Consider the following 26,841-nt stretch of genomic DNA (forward strand, 5'->3'; position numbering starts at 1 on the left):
TAGGAAAAACTATTTCCTATTGACCCAGAGCCACATTTTTCCAGTTTAGCAAACACAGAAGGGATAAAAAGAGGAAGGAGGAGATTTTATCACCCAAAACCATATTAGTCTTTCTTAGGCCTTATGCTCACTTCTCAGCCAATCACTGTTCCAGGAATGACAGGCTGTTATAACTGGTCCACCTGGGATCACGTGTTTATCCCCAAGAACAAAGGAGAAGAACAGTGATTGGCAAAACCAGGACCACTTGCATTAGATAATCACAGATTTCCATGGCACACAGGAGTGGTGCCTACCCAAAAATAACAACTTCCCAGTGCAATAATAATTCCTCTAAGTAGGATCTTACTAGAATTGAAAATTGGGGACATAGAGCTTTGTATATTGTAAAATACATTAAATCTTGGGTTAAAATGATTGTTTTGTAGAAAAAAAATTACTACGAAGAAGTTAAGAGTACCATAAAATTGGATTAGAATGAGGCATCTGTTCAAAACAAGTCATTTCTTGTGTTAAATTAGGAAAATTGTTGTATGTCCTTTACAAAGTAAATTATCTACAAAATGAAGGAAATAAATATTAGTTTTATGTGTAATATAGATTTTTTTAGAAATGAGAGCTGCAATAAAATCTCCAATGTCTTTATGTGCCCACAATAAATGTCTCATTTTCTATCAAGAACTGAATGTGCTCAGGGGTGTGAACATGTCATGATCGCTTAGCTTAATGGGTGTGAAGTAAATGCGCTCTTTTCTGGAGGGAAAATCTTTTCTAAAGATCATTGTAACATTTACAAAACTAAGCACATTTTTATAAAATTGGACAGTTGGAAGTGACCTGCAAAGTTCATCAAATCTATGCCATGGCTTTAGAATGACAATCAAAACACCCCAGGGAAATAATATCTTGAAATAGGTTTTTAAAATGTCTTCCAGGGAGAGTCTCTCTGGGGAATCTATGTTTCTCCCAATAAATCAAGATCTACCTTCACCTCTTTCGTTCATGCTACCAGAAAATAATTGGATTACACTACAGCTCCCCTGGGCAGTGGTTCCCAAACCTGGTTATTCATCAGAACCTCCTAGGAAACTTTGTAAAATACAGATTTGGGGGCCCCACTCTAGACTTATTGAATCAGGGCCCCAGAATCAGTTTCTTGTTTGCTTGATTTTTTTAAAGCCTCTCCCAGGTATCTTTATTCAGTCCCGTTGATCTGTGCACTGACTTTAAGGAAATCACAGAGTTCAGGAAGAAGATGATATTTAATCATGACTCTAATGCCATTGCAAAGAGAAATATTGTAGCAGACACTGGAGGATAAACAAGTAAGGTGTTTTAACTCTTGAAGCTCTAACTGCATGAAGGAAGTTTATGAATTTCTACCTTTCCTCATTTTATTTTTGGAATATTGATGCTTATAACTCTGAATATTGACTATTATATCCAGTTTGAAAACATCTGTAAACAGAGGCTATAGGTTCCCTAAACATGCTCTGAATGTTGGAAAGTGCTAGAAAAAAAAAATGACATTATGATAGGAAGAAGAATGAAGAAATAGACAAGCTTCTATCATTTTGTATTAGTTTTCTGAATTCATTTAAGAATGGCTCCATTCTTTCTGAAAGGGTTATCAGTTCATATCCAAATGATGAACTATCATGCAGTTAGTTATTAAGTTGCACTTGTACAGAATTTAATGAGACAAGACTGTATAAAGGTTTTGCATTCTGACCTTTTCTTTTTGCATTACATCATAAGTATCTTTCCATGCAGTTATAATTCTTCACATATATGTTGGCAAACACATGGTAAGTATGAGCATGCATACACATAGTCTGTTTATAAGTGCTTTCCAATGGCCTTCACTTATTTTTTCAACAAATACATTTTAAATGCTTCTTCTGGCACTTACTAATTAACAGGAGAGAAAAAGGAACATCAGGAAACAGATAAATAACAATGATTGGCAGATTGGGATGCAAGAGTGGGCCAGCACATAGATATTTCAGCTGTTTAGAAGATGAAGTAGTTAAATGAGGAATAAGGATATTTGACACGAATTTCTGTAGGAGAGGAAATTTAAATTCATCAAAAGGGATGGGACTCAGACAAGAAGAAAATGAAAAGAAATTTTCTTGCAGGGGATTGGAATTAGTTAATACTTGAAATTGGAAATCTGCATATTCTTTCCAGGAAATGATAAAACAAGTATAAAGAGAAATTTTGGATTCCCAGGTAGCAGTGAGACAGTAGATTTTGCTTTAATTCTCATTTAATTTGGTTTATGTTTCATCAATATGAAACATCAAAAATTATGTAATGTTATATAATAGACATCTCTGTCTCCACTGCAGACTTTAAGCAGATGCTAAAGTTTGACATATGTACTTGATTCTTGGGCATTTTTTAATGCCATGGGTTTGAGTTTGGTGCTATAGGCTTAGCCTGGGCTTATCAACCTGGAGGCAGTCATCAAGTTGAAGAGGATCAATGTGAGGTTTCTTTAACTCTAAACTATATTTTGAGATTGGGGAGGTAGGAAAAAGAGAAGTATAGTAATTTTCCCAGGATAATTTTAAACATTTTAACATTCTTTAATACTGATATGTTCTGGAGGTAAATAAAAGGCTGATGTGAATGTTTAATTAAAATTAAGAAATCAAAGGAAAATTTCACCTGCTACAAGCAATCAAGGGGCACATCCCTAGAGCCCATGCCAAGAGTGAGACCCTACTTCCCACAGGGATATCCCTCTCCCCATCTTTGGCTGTTAGAAATGCTTCTCTGATATAAGTGTCAGATGTTCTCTTCTAGATTATAGGAATCCACTGAAGTTTAACCTAAAATAGGGCTTGACATTCTCAATAGTGAAATTACACTGTTTGCAACTTAAATGGACCACTGTCAATTAGTTCATTAAGTAAAAATGAACAGAAACCATGGGGCCTTCTGCAGTTTTCAAGGAACAAGGAAACATTGCCTGTAGTGAATCAAGTATAAAAGAATTGTGGAAGATAAAAAGAATATTGAATGTTCAGTTTACTAGTTATTTACATGAAACAGTCGTGACCCCTGGTCTTCTTCCTTCTGTGTGTGGGTCCAGTTCTCCAGGGCGGTGTAAAGGACAACTGGCGGAAATCTAAGCAAGAGACTCTCCACATGCTCCAATACTGAGCTGGGTTGCTCAGGACATCCTATAGATGAGCCTGAGTTTCTGACTTCTCCCTCTCCAGAGTGTCCTCCAGACCCTGATGTCAACCATGCAAAAATAGATTATACAATGAGAAAATAAAGTCACGTAATTTATTAATGGTGATGCCTTCACCAGAATCAGCGGGAGAATAACCCCAGAAGTTATCCAACTCTCATACTTTGATTTACAGGGATCATGGTGTAATGCTTAGGATTGTAGACCTGGAGCCTAAGTACAGAGACCCAGTTCTGCCACTTACTGTGTGCCTCAATATCTCCTTTGTAAAGTGGATATATTTTATCCTATAAAGGATTGCTTTGAGGATTAGATAACTTAATACATAGAATGTACTTAGAACAGTGCTTGACATTATGTGCTCAATTAATGCTAGTTTTGTTATATGTTTATATAAAACCAAGACCTCTTCCTTCCAGTCTCTATTTGTTATTTTGAATCATTTCAGATTCCTGCCCACAACCACCCTTTGAGCACATTGCCTACTTCCAGGCCCATACTAGGCCTATGCCTCCACCTCCCAACATTTACAAGTCCTTCTAATACGTTGGGGTGATCCAGTGGTCCAAGCTGTCTTGTTTGATAATGCCCTTGCTGTTTTTCCTTAGTGATAACTCTAATAGTAATTGGTTTTCTCAAAAAAATATCATAAATATCTATTCCATAATAAGATTATTTTTTTAACTGTGAAGTCTGATTGAGAAGGGGTTGTGGCTAGACATACTTAAAGAGCAATTAGAAAAACCACATTTGTGGGAGGGGGGTGGGGGTGACTGGGTGACAGGCACTGAGGGGGGCACTTGATGGGATGAGCACTGGGTGTTATGCTATATGTTGGCAAATTGAACTCCAATTTAAAAAATTAAATAAATAAATAAATAAATAAATAAATAAATAAATAAATAAAAAGAAAAACCGCATTTGAGACCAACTGATCTCTAATGCTCCTTCTAGGCCTTAAGTGGAACACAGCAAACACTCCCTCCACATCTCTCAAGACCTAATCTTGTTTTACCACTTTTTTTTTCCTTTATCTCCCACATATATTTATTTAAAAAATATGTAAACCATTTCATCTTCCAAACTGAGATCTTTAAGAGCCAGCATCAGAAAGAAAGACAACAGCCTTACAGAAACTGGCTAACCAGTCTCTACAATCACTTTGGTCAAATTCTTGCAATAAATCATTTACTGTGTGCTTGTGTAGGTGGGCATGTGTGTGCATACTTTTCATTGACTGAATTCTTCTCTGTTTGGGCTCTGACTGATACACAGTACTATCCCTGGACTTTTCCATGATACAAATCAAAATGTTCCCTTTAATGTTTAAATCAGTGTGAATTTGGTTCCTGTCAGTAGCTGCTAAAAAAATCTAATATGCAAACTTATCATATTTTAACCAAACAGTTGATACCCTGGGGGCAAGATCTATGCTTCTTTCATTCTTATGTCCCTAGCTTCCAGCGAACTGGCACATATACAGTAGGCACTTGACCAACACATGTTGAATGAACTAACAATGAATGGCTACAGAATAAAAATGCTCTCCTGGGGACCCAGAGTTAAAGCCTCACACAATGTGAATCATGCGGAAGATGAAAAGCAGGATGAGAGGAAACTCCAGGCCTCTGGATAAAGCCACGAAGATCCTGGGTCTATGGAGCAGCTGAGTCTCCCACCTGGCAGCCAGGGAAGGGGCAGCACCTGTTAGACATCTCATGTTCGCCACCAGCACAACAGGTGTCCCAGGGCTGGCCAGCCTTCGCACGGAAGTGAGCTTCCTGTCACTCCTGCCCAAGATTCACTACATGAACATAACAGAAGTGGCACAGGGAGGTATTTTTTAAATAGAAAATCTGAAAGCATATCAGTTTCCTAGAAAAGAAAGCTTCCGAGAAAGGTGGTTTTATAGTAAAAAAATAAAAAATAAAAAATAAAAAAATAAAAAAAATAAAAAAAAAAACCCATGAATCATCTAAAGAATTTATATCTGAGGTAAAACATAAATTCTAACTATCCCTTGTGACTGCCTACAGCACTTTGACAGATCCTACATAAGTAAGGAGTTCATGGGAACTACAGAGACGGAAATTTTTGAGCAGACATTTTCTGAATGTTTTGACTGATAATAACCAGAAGTGAATTAGGCAATGAACCAGTTTATTTCCAAGTCGAAACCTTCACAGGCAAGAACATATTGAATTAAACTGGTGAAAGGATAGGATAGGCTCATAGTGGCCCCAAAGATATCTCTTTTCTCATCCTGAAACCTATGACTATTATCTTGTATGGAGAAAGTGTCTTTCTAGATAGGATTGTGTTAAGGATCTTGAGATGAAAAGAGACTATCCATTTGTAATTATGCAATCACAAATGTCCAAAGGGAGACAGAATAAGATTTAACTGCAAAGGAGAAGGTGATGTGAAGAAGCAGAGAGAAATTTGAAGGGTTGGTCCTGAAGATAAGAGCAATGGGGCATGAGTCAAGTCAATATAGCAACATACAAGATGGAACGGATAAGGAAAGGGACCCCCCCTCAAGAACCTCCATGGAGAGAACCTCAGTTTCAGTCTCATAAACCCTGTTTTGAACTTCTGAGCCCTACAAGTGTGAGGGAATAAATGTTGCTATTTTAAGCCATCAAGTTTGTGGTGATTGGACCACCTAACGTGGTCTCTATTTGGACATCTTGAGCACATCTAAGGGAAGCCCAAGAAATATGTGAGTGAATCAGAACAGATGAAAAACTCCAATTTGGGTTCCTTGTCTGACCATCTGAGTGGATTAGGAGAGTAGACTATGAAGTCAGATGTCCTGGATTCAAATTATTGGAAAAAAATTGTTTTTCCTCTCTGTGCTTCAGATTCCCCATTGTCAAGTGGGGATAATAATAGCAATGAACTACCTAATAGAAAATTGTGGAAAACAGCTGAACACACACTTCACAAGAGAGCATATCTAAATGGCAAAAAAAAAAGGAAAGAAGAAATGTTCCACCTCATTGATCATCAATTCAACCCACAATGAGATGCCACCAGTTACCCAGTGGAATGGCTAAAATAAAGAAGACTAACAATACCAAGCCTTGATGAAGAAGTGGATATTCTGGGACTCACAATATTGTTCCCAGACCCAGTCAAGAGGGATCCACTCTTGGAGTTCCATCCTATGGAGTAAGGAGTCCATGGAGCCCAAGAACATACCCAACTAGAACCTGTGTCCCTTCCTCCCCTAGATAACAGTCCAGACACTCAAGACTTCAGAATTTCCTGCCTGAATGGTCCTTTCTTACATCCATTTTTCAAGCGGATCACATTCCGAGCATGTGCAAATCTTGATCCTAGGGGTGGCCAAGGGGTGATTGTATTTACAAAGCCTACATATGCATATTAGGCTTGTTGCAATGCAGGACAGAACCAAGGGCAGGCTGGACTAGGGGATAAGAGAGAAGTCTCGTCATGCCAAAGATAACTGGCACAATCACTATGGACAATGGTTTGGCAGGGTCTGCTAAAGCTGAACATAAACATATCTTACAATTTGGCAATCTCACCCCTAGGTATGCAAACCAACAGAAATCAACATACTATATATTATATATATATATATATATATATATATATATATATATATATATATGAGCTAAGTATATAATCTCACATGTATATTGTTAGACAGAAGTAGCATCACTATTCGTTATAGCCTCAAATGAGAAACAGCTCAATTTATTTTTATTTTTTATTATTATTTTTTTTAAATTAAGAGGTGTGTAAACAAATTTCAGGGTAATCCTACAATGGAATAGTAACGGCAATGAAAATGAATAAATTACTGCTCCATGCAACACTGTAGAGAAATCTCACAAATATAAAATGTTGAGCCACAGAAGCCAGATGCAAAAAGAGTATCAGATTCATTTATATAAAGAGTATATGATTTCATTTATATAAAGTTGAAGAATAGGCAGACCTACTTTATGATAACAAGTCTAGAGAGTGATTAGCTTTGTGGGGGGAGGAGATAATAATGAGGTAGGGCTGCCTCTGGGATGCTACCAATGTTCTACTTCTTTATCTGAGTTAAAATTGCACAAGTATGTTTAATTGATGAAAATTCATTGAAATGTACACTTAGGACTTACGCCCTTTTCTGTATGTGTGAGATATATATAGAGATAGACATAGTTATAATTTTTCTTCAAAAAGAAATTATTTAAAAAAAAGAAAAACTGTAACTTACCTTGTAGTCTTGTTGTGGAGATTAAATAATTCAATATTCACCAAGCTCCTAGGACAGAATACGATAGAGCAAATGCCATGCTGTTGCTGTCATCATTACCTAAGATGGCAGTGCTTTCTTTGTAAAACCAGCCCTGATTCTTCCACTGTTCAGTTTCAAGCACCTGCTGATGATCTCCACTTGGTAGAGTGGCTCAGCAGATAACTAAGAGTAGCATTTGATGAGCCCCAACTAGTTGTCAACTACTTTGCTTGGGTTCATGCATGAAACATGGTAGTCATGGACTCCAGTCTAAATAGGAAGGGAGCTCAGGACCTCCCGACCCCCACTCAGTACAAAAGCCACACACCCTAGAACATCTACCCAGAATCTCTAGAAGCATTAGCACCCTTTCTATGTGCTCCTGTTGCTTTGAGTGTTCTCTAATAGCGATTGTTGCCTTTTATAGGTGTCTCCCCTGTGTACCATAGGCTATGTGAGGGTAGGGACTGCCTTTTTTATTTCTGTCTACCCAATGCTTGGCATTATGTCCGGCACATGAATGACTCTCAATAGCTCTGAATCAAAGAAAGAATTCCTGACCCATGGCAGGCATGTAATACATGTTAATACCATCCCTCCCCATCCCTTTCTCTCCTGCTCTTTTTAAACTCCTTCTATCTGCCTCTAGTTTTTCCTTCCAGCCAGAGGAACCTATATGAAACAGAGACTTTTGAGTCTTTTCAGATGAGACCCTTTATTAACAGTCTAAATGGCAAAGTCTATACAGTTTAAAGCAATCTAGTGACTGAGCCTGCCTGAAAGTGACTGTGTACCCCAAGTGTGTACCATGATTTCATTCTGTAATTGGACAAATGTGTCCATGAAAGAAATTCATCACCGACTTGTTGCTTAAGCAACAAACACCTGCAGTTTATGGAGTCTTTTAAGACAGTGGGTAAAACTTCCAAAGAATCCTCCATGCTATGTGAAGTAGAAGATCAACAAATTCAACAGCTGGTAGCAACACAACCCACTTCATCTGATGACAAACAGGTACAGCTAATGCATTTTACAGGCTGCCACAAATGCCTTATAAAATGTTTCCAACAAGGGAAGGAGGATCAGGAAAGAGAACTCAGTATCCGAGGAATACTTGCTACTGGTGCACAAGTACTGGTCTACATTTTTTAATTTATTTTTATTTTTATTTTTTTACATTTTTTTTATTTTGCGCACAGTATTTCAATTAAACAACAAAATTATTAACACTAATATGTAATTGGCTGTGAACAAAATTAATTTCTAGGAATCTTTCTATATGAATACATATGTGCACAATGATAAATGACAAGAAAGTTCATGGAATAATTGTTTCGAATAGTGAAAAATTAGAATCAATTGAAATGTTTATCATTAAAAGAAAACTCAAATTCTGATACCACCATCATATGGAGTGATGTGCAGCTGTTAGAAGAGCAGAAAGTGCCTCTGTATGGATTGCTGTAAAAGGATGTCCAAGTTATCCAAGGGGAAGACACTACAGAACAATAGGTAATCTCTTTACATGGAATTTTAATAAACATGTTTGAAAAATGCACAGAAAATCATCCAGAGGGATTCATGCCTAAAGAGTAATAGTGATAACCTCAGAGAGGAAGAATTAGAGAAATGAGAAAGTCAGGGAGTGGGGGAGAGAAGAGGATGGCATTTTAGTTTTCCTTGTTTATATTTCTGACTTGCTTAAATCTTTCACAGTCAGCTTGTATTAGTAGATAACTTTTTAAAACTTCAGCGTATTGGATTATGTTGGAAACAGATTTGAAATAGCTCTACTGTTTACCTTGGGCACTTGCTCCATCTTTCTATGTATCAGTTTCCCAACTGTAAAAGAATAACAAGTGTTACTTCATGGCATGGTAGCAGGAGCTGATCTATGTAAAACTTTTATATTTATTTATTTATTTATTCATTCATTCATTCATTCATTCATTCATTCATGAGAGACAGAGAGAGAGAGGCAGAGACACAGGCAGAAGGAGAAGCAGGCTCCATGGGGGGAGCCCGATGTGGGACTCGATCCCAGGACTCCAGGATCATGCCCTGGGCCCAAGGCAGGCGCTAAACCACTGAACCACCCAGGGATTCCCTATGTAAAACTTTAGCCCATTGCCTGATACGAATAACACTGAATTGTGTAGGTCAACCATTGCTGTGTTATAAAGCATGACAAATATCAGTGATTTAAAATAACAATTTATTATCAGTCATGCAACTATAGCTTTGCTGTGGATAGGCTGATGTAAACCAGGCTTGGCTAGGCTGCTCTACTGAGTTTGGTCTCCCCCACACACCCCTCATCCTCCTTGGACCAAAGGGATAATCAGGGTGTGTCCTTCTCATAGTGATGGCAGAGGTACAGACAGCGCAAATATGTAATGTCTTAATGCCTTACGCTCAAAATAGACACACTGTCATTTCTCCTTCATTCTATTGGCCAAGCAAGTCACATGACCAACCCCAATGTAAAAGGATATAAAAATATACTTAGCTAAGGGTGACCAATAATCCCAGGTTTCCTGAGATGAAGGAGCTTCTGAAGACAGAAATTTTAATGCTAGCACCAGGAAAGGCCTAGGTTAACTAGGACCAATCGGTCACTCGATGTCTCTCTACTCTTTCAGTAGGAGGAACTTCAAAGTCATCCAACAAAGGGTATAATAGGGACAAGATGAAGAATTGGGACCAATTATGCAATTTACCACACTCTTAATAATGTTATCATATTCAAATACTAGACAAACAGTAGGTAGACAAAATTATATTTGGTAGATTTGTTTAGGTTGGCCAAACAAAATCAGATCCTCTCACAGTCTCCATCAACAGAGTATTTTCCAAAATATTCTCCTCAAATAAAACTGAAGATGTTTCTGTAGCAGTGTGTTATAGCACCTATCTGAATAGGTGAGTAGGCTAGATTCTCAAAAAAGCTTAAGTCTCTTCCAATCCGATTCTAATTTCATTTGACAGATAGTAAGTCTGCATAAGACCAATAGGAATCCCTAATACAAACTTCTTTCCTTTTAGAGAAAATCTTGGCTTATAACAGCCTCTTAGCAGGAACAGCTTGTTTGCATGTGACCATTAATATTTATTTAGCTCCCTCAGCTTTACTAATCTTTTTTAAATGCCAAGACCCATAGTATGTGGTTGTCTAGAGGTTAAATCCACAGAACCACAGGGAGCTCTGCTCTGCCTGTTGTTTCCTGATAGCTGTCACTTCCCTCTTCCTGTCTAGACTGTTTCTCCTCTGAAGTCAGGCCCTTACTGGATGAGATCAATGAGCAGCCACAAATCATAAAGAATGATTTCTCTCTCCTCAGAGCCATTTTCATTACCTGAAACACACCAAAGAGGGAGGCCTATTAGAGCCCACAGGTGTTTAGGTTTTTAAATCTTAAAAAAAGAAAAAAAAAAAATTAAAGGAAAGCAGAACTCTAGACATTCCCAATAGGAGTTAACTGTTAAAATCCCTCAGGGTTCATTTTCATATGAATTTAAAGAATAAAACAAAGAAATATTAATATGCTAACTAAAATGTGTCCAACAGAGACAGCTGGGAGCGGAAAGAAGCATTGGAGGGGCCAGCATGTCAGGATGTTTTGCAACTGCGGAGAAATCAATTAGGGTTGAAGTGACTGGAGCAAGTACCTGGACACTAAACACTTTACAAATTCTAATCCAGGTGCCAATGCAAGTGAAATTAAATTGCTTAGACCACTTTTAATGACCAAGAATATATATATATATTTTTAAAGATATTATTTATTTATTTAGACAGAGAGAGAGGCAGAGATACAGGCAGAGGGCGAAGCAGGCTCCATGCAGGGAGCCTGACATGGGACTCAATCCTAGGATCCCAGGATCAGGCCCTGGGCCTAAGGTGGCACTAGACTGAGCCACCCGGGCTGCCCAATAATATATATTTTTTAAAGATTTTATTTGTTTATTAGAGCACATGCACACACACAAGCAGGGGAGGGGTTGAGCAGAGGGAGAAACAGACTCCCCACTGAGCAGAGAGCCCGATGTGGGGCTCAATCCCAGGACCCCAGGATTATGACCTGAGCCAACATCAGCCACTTAACTGACTGAGCCACCCAGGTGTCCCAAGAATGTGTTTAGATAGATAGTTTAGATATATTGCTTTAAATTACAGTCAGTAATTTTAAAAGGACCCAATAATTGGCTTTAGTACTCTACCAAAATTAAGTAAGTGGGGTCAACTAAAGAATAAAGGACTTCTAAGCTGCCCACCTGCTTTCACAAATAGACATTTCCCCTCTCTGACGTTTACACAAGCCTATAGCTCTGAACAGACCACCTGCTCTGAAAGACCTAGAAGCAATTTAAAGATTTCAGATTTGGTTAATCACCTGATAGATACAACATCTTTGCTTTGCCTGAGATTCCAGCCTAGCTGAACACCCAGGCCATTCCCAGTTTACAAATAGAGGGCAAAGAGCAAAATGATCTCTGAGATGAGTTTCCGCTTGCTTCTTCTGCTGGTGTGTTGGCCTCTGACCCCATCTATTTTCATTCTTGTTTTAATTTGATGAGACAGGTGGTCAAGACATACATCATTCCAGGAAGCTATAAAAAGGCATGGGGGTAAGTAATAATCAGCAGTGTTGTTACGTTCAGCCTTTTTAAAAATGATCGCATACGGCATTATGACTATAACCATTAACCAGGATACCGAGTTTGTGGGACAGCCTATCAGTTAACCCATGACTGTCTGAGAAGCTTTGGCCAATCAACATTTTATTAGAGCAGACTGAATAATAAACAGGGAAGAGATAAGATAAAGTGATAATGTTTCTTCAGTTTTTTTAAATCATGAAAGGAATAAAAAAAAAAAACTTGCAAGACAAATATCTATCCTGAATTAAAAGCTACCCAGAGGATAGGAAATAAAAAAGAATCTATTACGCCTTACAACAGGTCTCCAGAGACCTGGGGCAATTTTTTTTTTTTTCTACTATGAGCCGTTGATTAATGACTTGGGAAAAGGAATGTTTAGGGAGTTAGAGACTCATAATTTTATATCCTTCTGGGAGTAGAAAGTGCAGAAGCAGGAAGAGCCATCTGAGTAATTAGAATTGGAAGATTTGAGTTTGGGAAAAACAGAGGAAATGAAATTAATGTAAGGAATCCTATAGAAAGAGTTGAAGGCATGTAAAATAAACTCTTCATAGAAATGAGAAGGATAACTAACAGTTACTGAGGGCTTGCTTACTATGTGTCAGGAACTTCCTGTGCCAATTGGACTCTAGGGGGCAGACACTACTACCTATTCCATCAATTCTAAATTGAATATATACACAGATTTCATATATTTAAATTTAATACACACACATGCATGTATGTAATATAATACCAGATAGACAGTGCTCTCGCTCTCTCTCTCATACAGACACACATAAAACATTTTCTTACAGGATTGATGTCATCTTACAATCACTATGAACCCAAGGACAGACACGCTATAATTCTATCACTGTCCGTGAACGTGTAAACTTACGTTACTATCACATCCCCTGACCGATGCACATCATTGGCACTTCATGTGGTTTAATTGCCGTGTAAAAATCTTTAATGCTATGACCTGGTATTTAAAGATTATTATGCAAGCAGAATGGCATGAAAACCAAGCAAAGAAGTCGATTCTATTTGCTATTAGTAAAGCAAATATACATGCATCACAGTAAGGAAAGACCCTGATTCCATGTTTTTTTAAAGCAGCAATCGAGTGCTTTATAGAACCCTAAGAAATTAAACTACCAACAAATAGATGAAGTTGCGCTTTGTTTCGTCACTGAAATATATGTGAAATATTACACGTCAAGGAATGCGAATAAAGCCAGAACAAATGACCAAATTCCCAAGAATATCTTGAAGACATTTCCAAACTTGGAAAGCCTAGTTTGACTGACTCATGCATGATTCGCAGTGCTGTTTTGTATTTTCTTAGTGGGACATAAAGTTCTGGTGCATCTTATGTCTCATCACACTTAGATTCAATTAACCAGGATATTACTGCCTCTTTTCTACAGATAAGAACCCAGAGACTCAGGTAAGTTAAGTTATTTGCCCCTAAGAACCCAGAGACTCAGATAAATTAAATTATTTGCCCCTAAGAACCCAGAGACTCAGATAAGTCAAATTATTTGCCCCAAAGCTCACAGGGAGTGAGTTCTTAGAGACAGAGGTCCTTTAGAATGAGGTCAGTCTTATTGCAGAACTTGCGGCCTTAACCAATTTGAGAAACTACTTCTCAAAACAGGGAAAGAAGATTGGCATAGTTCTTTGAAAAATTAAGTTAGATCATGGCACTTCTCTTTTCAATAAATTTTCACTTCAAAGTAAAAGCCAAGAATTCGTTTTAGAAGGGCCTTTTAGACCTTAGGGCATCTGGGGCCCGCTCCCTCCCCTACCACCATCTCTCTCTCTCTCTCTCTCTCTCTCTCTCTCTCTCTCTCTCTCATCTCCGCCTCACACACTGAGCTCTAGTTCCACTGACTCTTTGCTTTTTTCTTACTATGCTAGCAAGCTTGTCACCACTTCAAATATATTCCTGCCTCAGGGCCTTTGCACTTGCGGTTCTACCTGGAGCACTTTCCCACCACATCTCCACTTGGCTTACTCTCCTGTTCCTTTATTGTCTGCTCAGATGTCACCTTATCAGGGAGACCCTAGCCAATCACCCTACAGAAAATAGCAGCACTCTACCCCACCTGAGACCCTCTCTATAACCTGCAGCATGTTTTATTTTCTTTACAGCACATCACTCTATGAGATATTAGACATGCTTTTGTTCATTTGCCTATTGCTTGCAACAATGTAAGTAAGTGTCAGAAGGCAGGGGCTTCGAGAAGGCAGGGGCTTCATTATATACCTCTGTGCATCTGTAGAGAGAGAGGGCACTTGATGAATGAAAGCACAAATAAATCTTCCTGACAATGTCAGCATACCATCTTTCCCTTCTGTTTTGTCAGGTCAAAAAATTATCATAAATTCATTTTCCATTAATTTTCCAAAATAATCCATCTGTGGATTATTCCATTTTGCACTCCACTTGGGGGGCTTAATAAGGAGTTATACTTTTGTAGCAAAGCATTTTCAAATGTAGTTTCCAGAGCCACGCTACCAGGATTTTAATGCTGGCTCTACCACTTGCCTATGTGATGTCATGAAAGTCACTCAAATCTCTGAGTCTTCGTTTCCTCTTCTGTGAAATGGAGAGAATAACAGGACTTATTTCTGAGGATTCTTATAAAGATGAAATTAAATAATACAGGTGTGTGGCCTGTCTCCTACTAAAGTCATATTCAATGAAATATTTATTTTGATTGGAAAGCTGTTTTAATTTACCTAATAGGAATTGTTAAGATGATTCTTAGTCAGAGGAAATTATTCCCCCCAGAGGACATTTGGCAATGCTGGAGATGTTTTTGGTTATGATAACTGGGGATGCTACTGGTGTCTAGTAAGTTAGAAGCCAGGGATGCTGCTAAACATCTTATAGTGCAGAGAGGGGGCCCCTACAACAAGATTTATCGAATTCAAAGTGTCAACAAGTCACTGATGAAAAACTCTGATAGAGAATGTTTGTTTCAAGATAACTACAAACTCCAACATTCCAGAAGTTAAGAATTTAAAAGGGGAAACTTTTCTTTTTTTAAAGCCGCCACCACTCCTCCATCTGTCATGTCTATTAAACAGCTTAAAGATCAGAACCCAAGCTTGCACTATCCATCCCCCTCTAGAGACCTGGCCTCTGATGGATTCTTTCCGTTGCTTTTTTATAATTCACGGCCAGGTAGATGCAAGTGCTGCTGTCCAGACCTCAGAATCGCCAGCCAATTTTCCTTGGACATTCGTGGTTTGACCACTTTAGTTCTGCATCAGACCACTAGAGGGTACAGAAACACTATCAATCATTCAACAGTTGGGTGCCAGACTCCTCACAGTTTTCAGTAGTGAAAATCTTCATAAAATGCTAAATTATTTCTGAACCCTATTAAAAACCTAAAAGTTTATTAGGCACCTCTGTAGGTACACAGTTTTAAAAGCTGATTCAAGTAATTACTCTAATTGCCCTCACCCCAAAAATGTAAGCTATGGTAGTAACTTAATTTAATGTCATATGTTAAATGGAAATCTAATAACGACTATTGGTCCTGTGAATAAAAGTATGAGACTGTTATAATAATATTCAGTTTACTATATTGGTAAAACTCTTTCTTTGATGAAGGTTTGGTTATGCTGTGACTTAAATCATGCCAAATAGTTATATATGATCTCACCTACCAGGAATTAAGCAAAAATTAAGCAGGAATTGGAATCCAAACATGACTTCAAGTTGGAAGAAATAGTGTTACTTTGCTGAACAATGAACCAAACACAAACCAAAATATAAATGATCATTGTCCTAAATATATTGCCTTAGGACAAACCTGAATGACTGAAAAAAATATAAAGGCATCAATAAATATTTAGACCTATCTCACTTTCACATATCAGATTTGGAATAGAGGCACTGAAGAAAAGTTATAGGGAACTTTCCAGAAGAATTCCAGAATTGTTTTATTTTTTTTTCCAGAATTGTTTTAAAGAGCAGAGTGTCCAGTTGTTTTTCCTTTCAACTAAAAATTAACAAATTGTGAATACAAGTATCCTGCAAGTGATTCAACTACTTGTGGCATTCTAAGTTGCATCTAATTATCTCTGAAAAGATTGCACAATTCTGTTAAAAAATGATTTTAATTTTCTTTAACTTACATGTACTCACACACACAAACATAAACAAAAATGCCGTGTATTTTGACTTAGAGCGGAAGAGCTACATGATGCTGTCAAATCTAATAAATGAGGATAAAGGTCAATGATTCAGAAATGTTTAGGTATCACACTAAACTAAATCAGTTTTTAGGATTCTGTAGAGAATAGGGTTAACGCCATAGCTCTGATATCAGACTATTTGGTTTGAAAACTGTCTCAACAGGTAATAGTTTTGAAGCTCTGGCAATATTATTTTATATCTCTATGCTTCAACTATAAAATGGCTGTAAATATCATAGTTTTATCCCATAGGGTTCATGTTGGGATTATATGAGTGAATATAAGGAGAGACCTTAGAATAATACCTGGCACAAATTAACTCTGTATATGTGTTTTCTATGATAATTGTAATTTCTTTTAATAGCTAGACCAACCCAAGCAGTAATATCTATACCTATTCTATTTTCGATTGGACATACCCTCTCTTCCTAAAGTATCACTGAGACATTTTTTCTTAAAAAAAAAAAAAAAGGCAACTGACTGAACATATGGATTTCATGGACCTGGAGAAATATGGAAAGTTGGCTCAGTATCTGAGCCATCCCACCACAATCATCCTAATACAGGCAGCCCCTCATTCTTTGCTTTTCCTTTTCTCTCTCTGTCCTCCTACTATATTCTCCCTCCATCTTTTTTAAATCAGCACAGACCTAAGCAAAAGGTGCAAATGAGGGAGAGTAGACGTTATCATTCTTTTTTATTTTTATTTTAATTTTTCCATCTAGTCACCAACCCTCAAGCCAGGCATGAGGATAGTCATACTCTATAACAGAAGAAGCCTCTCAAAACCTTTGTGAGCCACCATTTGAAAAGGTCAAGTGAATTAATGGGAGCAACATTTTTTCCTTTTATCAGGTTCTAGAAAGGTTGGCCGGATGCTGATCTTGTTTCTTCCTCCTGTAACAACTGGTTATCATTAGCTTGTGATAGGACCAGATGCAAGAGGAAATATATCCAGGAAGTTGAGAATATGAGAAAGGGAAGAATGTAACATAAACCCAGAACCCAAATCTTGCCATCATGTCAGCCCTGCAACAGTTAATGCCTTGACCTGTTGCCATGGAAACAGTCGTCTGTGTCAGACTCCCAAGGGTTCGGGGCATGCAGCATATCTCACCCTGCACTTCATTCAGCTTCAATCAATTACATTTCATTCAGAAAAATCCTCATTTAGGGAGGTCAGTCCCAATCTTAAAAAGCCCAAATGTCAGATGCTCAAGATACTGAGGTGTGTTGCTATTAGCGAGAACTCACTAACCTATGCCACAATCAGCCTTATATAATCAGCGTACCATCAAAGCAAGATTAAGCTGCCCAGAAATAAAAATTTAAATATGTATTAAACTGAAAATAGGTACCACTATGCTTATATTAATGTTATTTCCTTTAGATTTCCTTCTCTTGATATCTAGCTCAACAGGGCCTCTCTAGCTGAAAAATACTTAAAATACTTATTTACATGTTCTTTATATCAACTTTTAGAGAATAGTTGTGAAGTGACCAGACTCTAGTCCACAGATGGACTAGGTTTGGATCTCGACCTTGCCTGTTATTATATTACCTTGGTCTAAATCCCTAACTCTCTATGCCTCAGTTTTCTCATTTGTAAAATAAGGAAAATAGTAGATCCTACCTCATAGGGATCATTGTGAGAAATAAAATATTGGTGCCTGGCACATTACTAACATATATAGGTGTTTGTCACAATAAAAATCATTATTTTGCTAAAATTACTTAATGAAAGTCTTAAATGCTCAGTCTTTATTTTAATTAATTTTGAAAAATCCTGTTTGCAGTGCCTTAGGCACTGAAAAATTCTACTTTCATTATATGCAATGGCCAAAAGAGTAATCAGAACATTAAAAGAAGGAAACGGTGAATTCACTTAGGAGGATTTTCTGTTTTCCTTCATTTCTTGTTTTTGGGACTCTGTGCAAAGCATGTTTCCTACATCCAATCACAGTTCAGGACAACCCCGAATGAATGAATGAATGAATGAATGACAAACAGAACAGTTTCCTGACCAACCAGCAACCAGGCCCATTCAATTCTAATCTTGGGACTGGATTGGAAATTACTTTGCAACTATTTGAATGGTGGTAAGTAGTGGGGAAGACTCTACACAGCAGTTTCCATGGAGCAGTTTGTAATTAAACAAATATCATTAAAGACGGTCTCCTGGCCATATTTCCTCAGCTCTGCTTATCTGCAAGTCATCAGAATAAACAGGTCCAATTAAAAAAAAAACAGGGACATACTCCCTAGATCATGGATGCTGAGAAACATGTGATCTTAAAGCCCTTGGGAGAATGCTTCGCAGATTCTTTGACTCATATGAAGACATATATAGTATTACAAAATGGAATGTTCGGGTTGTAAATCTTTACCAGGACATAGGGTTAGTATCATGTACACGTGTATTTAATTCCCGGGTAGGCCTGGAACTTGAATATTTCTTTCCTATGCCACCCTGTGACATAGTCCTGACTCAGTTCTACCATTTTCATCTGACCTTCTGAGAGCCTAGGGTCAGAAGGATCTGAGCAAGTGAGTTCAGCCTCCCAGTGGTTTTTCTTATAGAGAGTCGCAGGCCGCAGCATGAACATTTCCAGAGGTAAATTCCAACTCCCCTTGAGACAGCTCATCCCTTCCATACACATTTATAGAGCACCGACTATGTTACATATATTGGGTTTTGTGTTAGGAATACAACATTAAATAAGATTAATTCCTTGTTTTCCAGAAGCATGTTATCTGCTGAGAAGAAAGGCATGAGAGAACACACAACGACAAAACAGCATGAGGTATTTGTAGGGAAGAAGCACAGCATGCTATGTGATTATATAATAATAATGGTTATCATAGTTCACATTTTTTTTTAATTTTTATTTATTTATGATAGTCACACAGAGAGAGCGAGAGAGGCAGAGACACAGGCAGAGGGAGAAGCAGGCTCCATGCACCGGGAGCCCGATGTGGGATTCGATCCCGGGTCTCCAGGATCGCGCCCTGGGCCAAAGGCAGGCGCTAAACCGCTGCGCCACCCAGGGATCCCGATAGTTCACATTTATTTCTCATCAAGCACTGTTCTAACGTTCTGCATGTATTAACTCTTTCATCCTCATGACAGTCTGCAGTAAGCTGAGGTGCCAAGAGGCTAAATCATATAGTCACATAGTAAGTGTTATAGCAAGTTGAGGAGAAACATGCAACCCACCCTGGGAAGATTGAGAGGAGTGCTTGGAGGAAGGAGGTGGAATATGAGATGATCCCTGAGAGATGAATATGAGTCAATCAGATTCAGGATGAGCATCCTAAGAGGATGGGGAATATATGTGGCCAGTACCACCCTTAGACCCAAAAATAGGGCCTATGCTCTGGTGCTCTCTAGCTGTGCCCCTCCACGTGGGGATGGAGTCTGTAATGCCAAGAGGTCATGCCCATTCAGAGCCCTTTCCCACTCCTTCCAGTTCAGACCATGCTCTAGAAACTAGGACCCCAGAAGTCCCTGCCCCAGTAGCTCCAGGCTCCCCAGCAGAACTTGTATGGCTTCTTCCAAACTTTCAGGGGTGGGCCAACCTGCTCATGTGCTTACTGGTAGGGAATGTCCATTTGTAGGTAGTGTGGGCACACCTGGATGTGCAGTCTGGGGTGTCCACACACCCACCTGCAAAACCCATGGTGCAGGACAGATCAAGGGGTAAAAGAGAAGACGGGGGCGGGGGGGGGGGGGCATTGTGTGCTAGGAACACTTCCTGTGCTGCACTATTCTGATGTAGAATGCTGAAGGGTCTGAGATTCTAAAAAAACCTCTAACTTTCCAGGTAGTTACGAAGGTATTTTTGTCAAAGGTAGAGGATAGAGGGATCCCTGACTGGCTCAATCAGAAGAGCATGTGACTCTTGATCTCAAAGTCATGAATCTGAGCCCCACATTGGGTGTAGGAATTACAAAAATAAATAGATAAACTTTTTAAAAAATAGAGGATAGAATATATTTTAAATAACATGGTGTTATCTTAGTCTATACATTTTAAGAATTCAGAAATACAGCCTTCATCCTCTGTTTGTACCCAAGCCCTGGGTCCTACAAATGTTAGAGGCAGATCCATTCTGTGTGAGGGATGAAGACGTGAGAAAACACAGCTTGCTTAGGAAGCTAAAAGTAGCTTGGCAAAGCCTGAGCCTAGATTACAAAGCAAAGGGTTCAGGAAAGCACTTGCCTGCCTCGCAATTGATCTTAATGCTGAAGGCACCAGAGACCATTAAGGATTTTGAGGTGGGGAGTAAGCCAGCTGTGGGTTTGGAGCCCTCTCATCACGTGTGGCAGTCTGCTATGTCCCCTAAAGAAGTACATGATGATTTTTCTATTCTCTCTTCTTGCCTTTGTCCCTCTCCAGAAGCAGGAAAGAAAAAGAATGGTGTTACCTGTTATAGATGTAGGAGTCCAAATGACAAAGCCTGGTGCAGTCAGAAGAGCAAACATCTGGGAGAAAAAATAGCAACCCCGTATCCTTATCTGGCCTCCTCAGCTGGACAGGCCTGAAATCACAGACCCAGGGAAGCCAGGTGGCCAAGCTGAAGCCCATGAGCCCACAGACATCAAGGACACGACATCTGGGAATGGGACAAGAAAATGGGTCAGTGCTAGGTAGGCAGTCAAAGATCCAACATAGACAAGAGACACACAGAGTCCTTGGAATCCGGCTTGCTTGTCTCCAAGCCTTGGAGCTGTCCCGGGTACAGCAGAAGACTCTCAGTTACTGATTATTTCCTGAGCAGGATCAGCTGGGCCCGGTGTTCAGATCTATCTACAGGGCAGGTCTGTCATAGCATCGATCATGCATGACTGCATGTAACCATAAACCACAGACGCTGGACAAACAGAATCCACTGTTTCTGTAGGTCTCTACAGTGGATATTTATCAGATTTTATTGCGAGGAATAACCTGGCTTCCTCATGGGGAATTATCCTTCCACTACTGTCTGTGATTTGGAGAAAAAAAATCACGAACTCCAACTGAATTTCCCACCAACAGGGCCGATCTTGTGATTACCGTCCTCACTGCACTTACAGCCCTGGGGGTAGTGATGTGACCTCAGCTCAACCTATCAAACACTTGGACTTGAAACTGTGAGCCGGTGAAGTGAGAATATGAGAACAACTGGGGTGCCACTTATTGCAGCAGCCGCCTTTGGGGCACCAAGAGACACAGCTGTGATGCCAGCAACTGCTCCGAAAGAATGATCTTGGAGGGGGAAGAGGCTGCCCACACTTTTGCAAGCCCCCTGTGCACTCCCTTCATCCTGCCAAGAAGTCCCTAAGCGCACCCATCAAATCAGCTGACTTTCCTTCCGTGTCGTCAGTACATAGCTCTTGCCCGCAGACCAACAAGTCAGTCTGAAACCCTGGAATGCTGCCCTGAAGTATCTGTGAAGACACAGATTTTCACACAATCGTGGTTTGAACTGGCAAGCCAGTGGCTCCTCCATTTTTCAGCTAAGTGTGTTTGACACAACACTACATTCTGTGTCTATGCTCCCTCCCCACATCCCAGGGCGTGCTCACCGTTACAGATCCACTGGACTGTTGACTCTTCTGGGCCAGTGGTCCCCAAAGGAAGAGGAGTCATTTTTCTTTCCCTGGGGCCCTGTGATTCCTGCCACTATGGTGAAAAGTGGGGGGATGCTGACCTAAAGTCAATTTGCTGAGACCAAGGGGAACTACCCCAGTGGCTCTGCTCCTTGCACTCAGGAACACTCTTGAGCTTGAGCTGGGAGAGAAGTCAATGCGTGGTGGGGGCTGGGCTTGAGCTACTGGCTAGTGAGCACGTTTGGGCAGATAGATTGCCATTAAAAATGTCATTTTGAAAGTTAGGAAAGCATACACACATATGCAACTCAACAGATGTTCCTATCCGTCCTCCTCTTCCTTCTAGAGCACTCACAGGAAACACATGTCTGTGTTGTCCTAAGTCCAGTTACTAATTAGCACGTTTCAGTAGCACATTTCACGGAGGATAGGGAGGATTTCAAAGGGATTCCTTCCTTTTAAGTTGAGACAGCTGGTGCTAATTACCAAGCAGGAAAAGAATGTGCAAACAGAACATTGAGAAGCCCTCGGTGAAGCAGAAGGCTGAGGGGTCTTTTGGTCCTACTGTAGAACTTTCCTCCAGGGGTTGGAAGGGGCTGCAGATTACCCACCTCTTCACCTTACCCCCAGGAAGCAGCTGCCCAGTTTCATCACCCTGCAAAGAGGTGGGAAACACAGTCCAAGAACATGGGCTCAAAAGTCATCCACAGTCTTCACGTAAATTTCACAGAGATCTAGTCAGAGCTCTCCTGGTAAACCAACTTCCCCACTGTCGAAAATACACAGTGAAATAAAAGCTAAGCGTGGCCATTCCCTTTTTCAGTAACTCAGGGGATTATCGATTCCAAGTTCATCTTTGTAATCAAGTGCTATGAACTGAAAGCAATCCAGACTCTCCAGATGACGTGTGGTAGGGAAAGCAGGCCTCTTGATTCAAATTCACTCATACCTCGAATGGAAAGAGCACTACAAACACCAAGAGATCTCTGACACACACTAAGTATAAGACTTTGGGAAAGTACGACCCAACAATTGCACTGCTGGGAATTTACCCCAAAGATGCAGATGCAATGAAACGCCGGGACACCTGCACCCCGATGTTTCTAGCAGCAATGTCCACAATAGCCACACTGGAAGGAGCCTCGGTGTCCATCGAAAGATGAATGGATAAAGAAGCTGTGGTCTATGTATACAATGGAATATTCCTCAGCCATTAGAAATGACAAATATTCACCATTTGCTTCGACGTGGATGGACCTGGAGGGTATTATGCTGAGTGAAGTAAGTCCAATCAGGAGAAGGACAAACATTATATGGTCTCATTCATTTGTGGAATATAAAAAGTAGTGAAAGGGAATAAAGGGGAAAGGAGAAAAAATGAGTGGGAAATATCAGAAAGGGAGTCAGAACATGAAGACTCCTAACTCTGGGAAACAAACTAGGGGTGGTGGAAGGGGAGGTGGGTGGGGGGTGGGGGTGACTGGTTGGCGGGCACTGAGGGGGGCACTTGACCGGATGAGCACTGGGTGTTATTCTATATGTTGGCAAATTGAACACCAAGAAAAAATCAATTTATATAAAAAAAAAGACTTTGGGAAAGTTGCTTAGTTTTTCTGAGCCTCAGAGTTTCATCTATAAAATGAGAATAATGGAATCTTCCTGTCGACTTTTTGTGAACGTTTTAGAGTATGATGGAAGAACAATGCGTATTTATGGGAATCTCTAGATAAAGGTGAAATTAGTGTAGATCTTTGGAATGTGATTCCAGCCAAAGCCAATCAAAGTAATCTCAGTCCTGGGGAAGTATATGAATATCTCACTGTGGGAGTTGTTGGCCTGGGTCCTCAGGCTGTCCAGAGACTTCTATAGAGAAAGCTTGTAGCATGATTAACTAGATATTGGCAACTACCTTCACGATCAGGAACAGTTATACAAAACCAGTCAAGCAGAGCGACTCCAGGTCAACTAGCTACAAGTTCTGAACTTCCCCTGCCCAGTTTCAAAGTCTGCTCTATCACTTCCCACCTGTGTGATCCTGGGCAAACCACTTGACCCCAACTATAAAATAAGAGCAACAATAATGACACCAACTCATGGATGGCTTCACTGTGAGGATTAAATGGAATGTAACATAGGCACGATGCTATGACTTTTGTCTCAAAAAATACCAGTCCCACTATTTCAAAGACAAAGGAATAATTACAGAGCTGAGTAATGAGTTCATTTCGCTTTATTTTTATTTTAATGATTACTATTAGCTAACATGTATACAATGCTTACATTATGCAGCTTTTATGCATGTTGATTCATTTAGTCCTCATAGCAACCCTGTGAGATATGCTCATAGTGAGTAGCAGGGTTGGGATATAAACCCAGGCAGAAGGCTTGCTCTTAATCACTGCACAAATTAATGTGGGCTGGTGATTAAGGCCGGGGGTGGGGGTGGGGGTGAGGGTGGGGGGCGGGAAGTATAAGAGTGAACTGCTTGTTGCAATGGTAGTTTGTACAGCTGGATTTGAATATGAAAATATTCCACATGCTTGCTGGGCTGAATGTCACCCCTGCACACCATGAGGGCAAGTATATTTAGCTGCTTCAGCATCATAAAGTCCTCGTGCCTTGATTGACTGAAAGCATCACCTTATTCTTTTATCTCCATTATCTCTACGCTCAGAAACTGAAAACACTCTGAAAGATAAAAGAGGTGTTCCCCCCATTCCAAATATTCTACTTTTTAAAGACAAAAATAATAACTCAGAATAATGGCAAGATAAATTTGAGAACTGAATACCATTGAAAACCCTTTTAACACCCACATTCACTGTCTATCTGAAAAGTTCCAAGTTCTATCATTTTCAACAAAGCCCAGAGATTTCACTTGGCTCTTTTTATATCAAAGAAAAAGAAATCTCTGAATCATTATGAGTGCTTTTTATAAAAAACCTAACTTTTAGGAATAGTGCCTAGACCCATACCCTGCGCATCAAGGAACTCACTAAAGGCTTGATTGCTCAAGTGCTGATGAACAGTGTCTGGTTGATATTACATGATATTGCCATTAAGTTGGAAACGTACCAGTTTTTGTGCAGAGACTCCTTTGAACCTGGGAAGGCATACTTGGAAGATAATTAGGTAGTGGCTGGCAGTGAGGGCTGTGGATTAAATATAAGCCAGTTGTGTGAGACCAGAGGAGAAAACAGCTTCATGTTTGAGAAGATGTACAGAAAGCCTGAGAAGTAACACAAAAGAGACAGTGACAAACAAGATCATCAGACACTGCCGTGGGTCATTTACAGACCAGAGCTCCGCCGAGAACTCTGAGGTCATGCCAGCTTGTCCAAAACCCTGCTCTCTTCCCTTCTCTGCCTCTCTAGCATAGATTCCGGTTCTCGTCATGCTCATCGCTTGCCAACCAAGTTGCTACATCCTGCATCTGTGCTTATTGACGCTTGGCTTCCTCTCCAACTTCTCTTCCCTTTCTAATAATCTGCATCTTACAATCTTCAGACACCTGACCAAAACTCATGTGCCAACTCCTAGAATATAGTTCTGGGGTTTCTTTTTCTTTTCTTTTTTTTTTTTTTTTCACTCAGTAGACCTTTCTACATTGAACCAGTACTACATATTCCCTTGAAATTAACTTCTTGCTGTTTAATTATTTACCAGGTCTTCCACACTTACAATATTTTCTTACTAAACTGTTTGGGAATAGGATCCATGATTCCCACATCTTTTCTGTTTGCCAGTGAATTGCTTCTTGTGCAATGCATCATTCCCAATAGATATTCCATTACCGTGGTACATTGTCCATAAATCCCCCTACCTTCAAGTTGTCTGCCGTTGAGATGACTATATGAAAAAGGTATAGTTCTTGGTATTATGACAAGAAAGTGTAGAAACATCAGTTAAGTATTGACTCTGCCAAAATCTTCAGATAACATCTGTTTAAATTCTAGAAGCAGGTGTAAAGCTTCAGGATAACGGTTGATGTATGCAAGGTCAGCTAACATGGTGATTATAAGCATGATTTGGGGAGTCCAACTCTCCATCCTCTACCATTTGATAGCTGGATGAGCCAATTAACCTCTTTAACCTCAGCTTTCTCTTCTATAGGATAAAGATAACCTAGTATCCATCTCACAGAGTTTTTATAAAGAGGATAATACAGATAGCATAGAATCTGGGACAGAGAAAGCCCTCAATAAATACATGCTATTAATGTCATGATAGAAATAATTAGCCAAGAACTCAAAAACATTTGAAAGACACAAAAGACTATTGCTAATGATATTCAGTGTATCCAGTTTTAAAGTCTAAATTTTACAAATACATATATTGAGTATTTAAGTTACTCATAATTAATAGTCCTAAATCTTGAAAGCAATGTGGCATCCAGGTATCGCCATGGCTTTATAGTCATTCAGGTATGAGTAAGAATACTAGTTTTTCACCTACTGACTAAATGGCAGAGGACAAGTTGGATAATATCCTGAAATTTCAGTTTCCTTATCTGATATGAGAAGAAGAGGTAATTCCTACTTTGCAAGCTGGTTATAATCTCATATAAATCCTCTGGCAATCAGTGAATGACACCTGTCATTCTTTCCGAGCTCACTATTTTCCTGATTATTGGAAGGGACAGCAGCTAGGCAATTTTCAGAAATCTGTAGGAGAAAGCTATACACCAGGATGTTTCACAGAGCGTTGCCTCTTCATCTCCCTAGTAGCATCCTCCCAGAATTAAGAGGCGAGTATTTCTTTGGGAACAGACTCATGTGGGAGAGCTTGGAGTAGGCAATTTGCGGACTCATTTTCTATAGTGTTGGCAGAATGTGGGTTGTCATCACAGGCTGGGTATTGTCTTGCTTCCTGCAGTCTTACAATTGCCACACTGTGGCCTGGTGTTATTTTCATCTCC

At 39.5% G+C, this 26,841-nt stretch overlaps 1 long non-coding RNA gene across 3 annotated transcripts in view; it reads right to left on the reverse strand.

The window, feature by feature from the left end:
- LOC112654729 (uncharacterized) overlaps positions 1-26,841 on the reverse strand; it is a 134,994-nt gene that overhangs the window by 77,624 nt on the left and 30,529 nt on the right. For 2 of the 3 annotated variants that reach the window (XR_004805327.2, XR_003133303.3), the window contains exons 2-3: positions 9,271-9,311; positions 7,449-7,496 (exon numbers count right to left, since the gene is read on the reverse strand). This is a non-coding gene — a long non-coding RNA (uncharacterized LOC112654729). Of the gene's footprint in view, positions 1-7,448; positions 7,497-9,270; positions 9,312-11,863; positions 12,077-26,841 lie in introns of those variants that run through there. The other variant, XR_007402162.1, reaches the window with a different exon arrangement.

This window comes from Canis lupus, chromosome 15, assembly GCF_003254725.2.
Source record: "Canis lupus dingo isolate Sandy chromosome 15, ASM325472v2, whole genome shotgun sequence".
Classification (NCBI taxonomy): domain Eukaryota; kingdom Metazoa; phylum Chordata; class Mammalia; order Carnivora; family Canidae; genus Canis; species Canis lupus.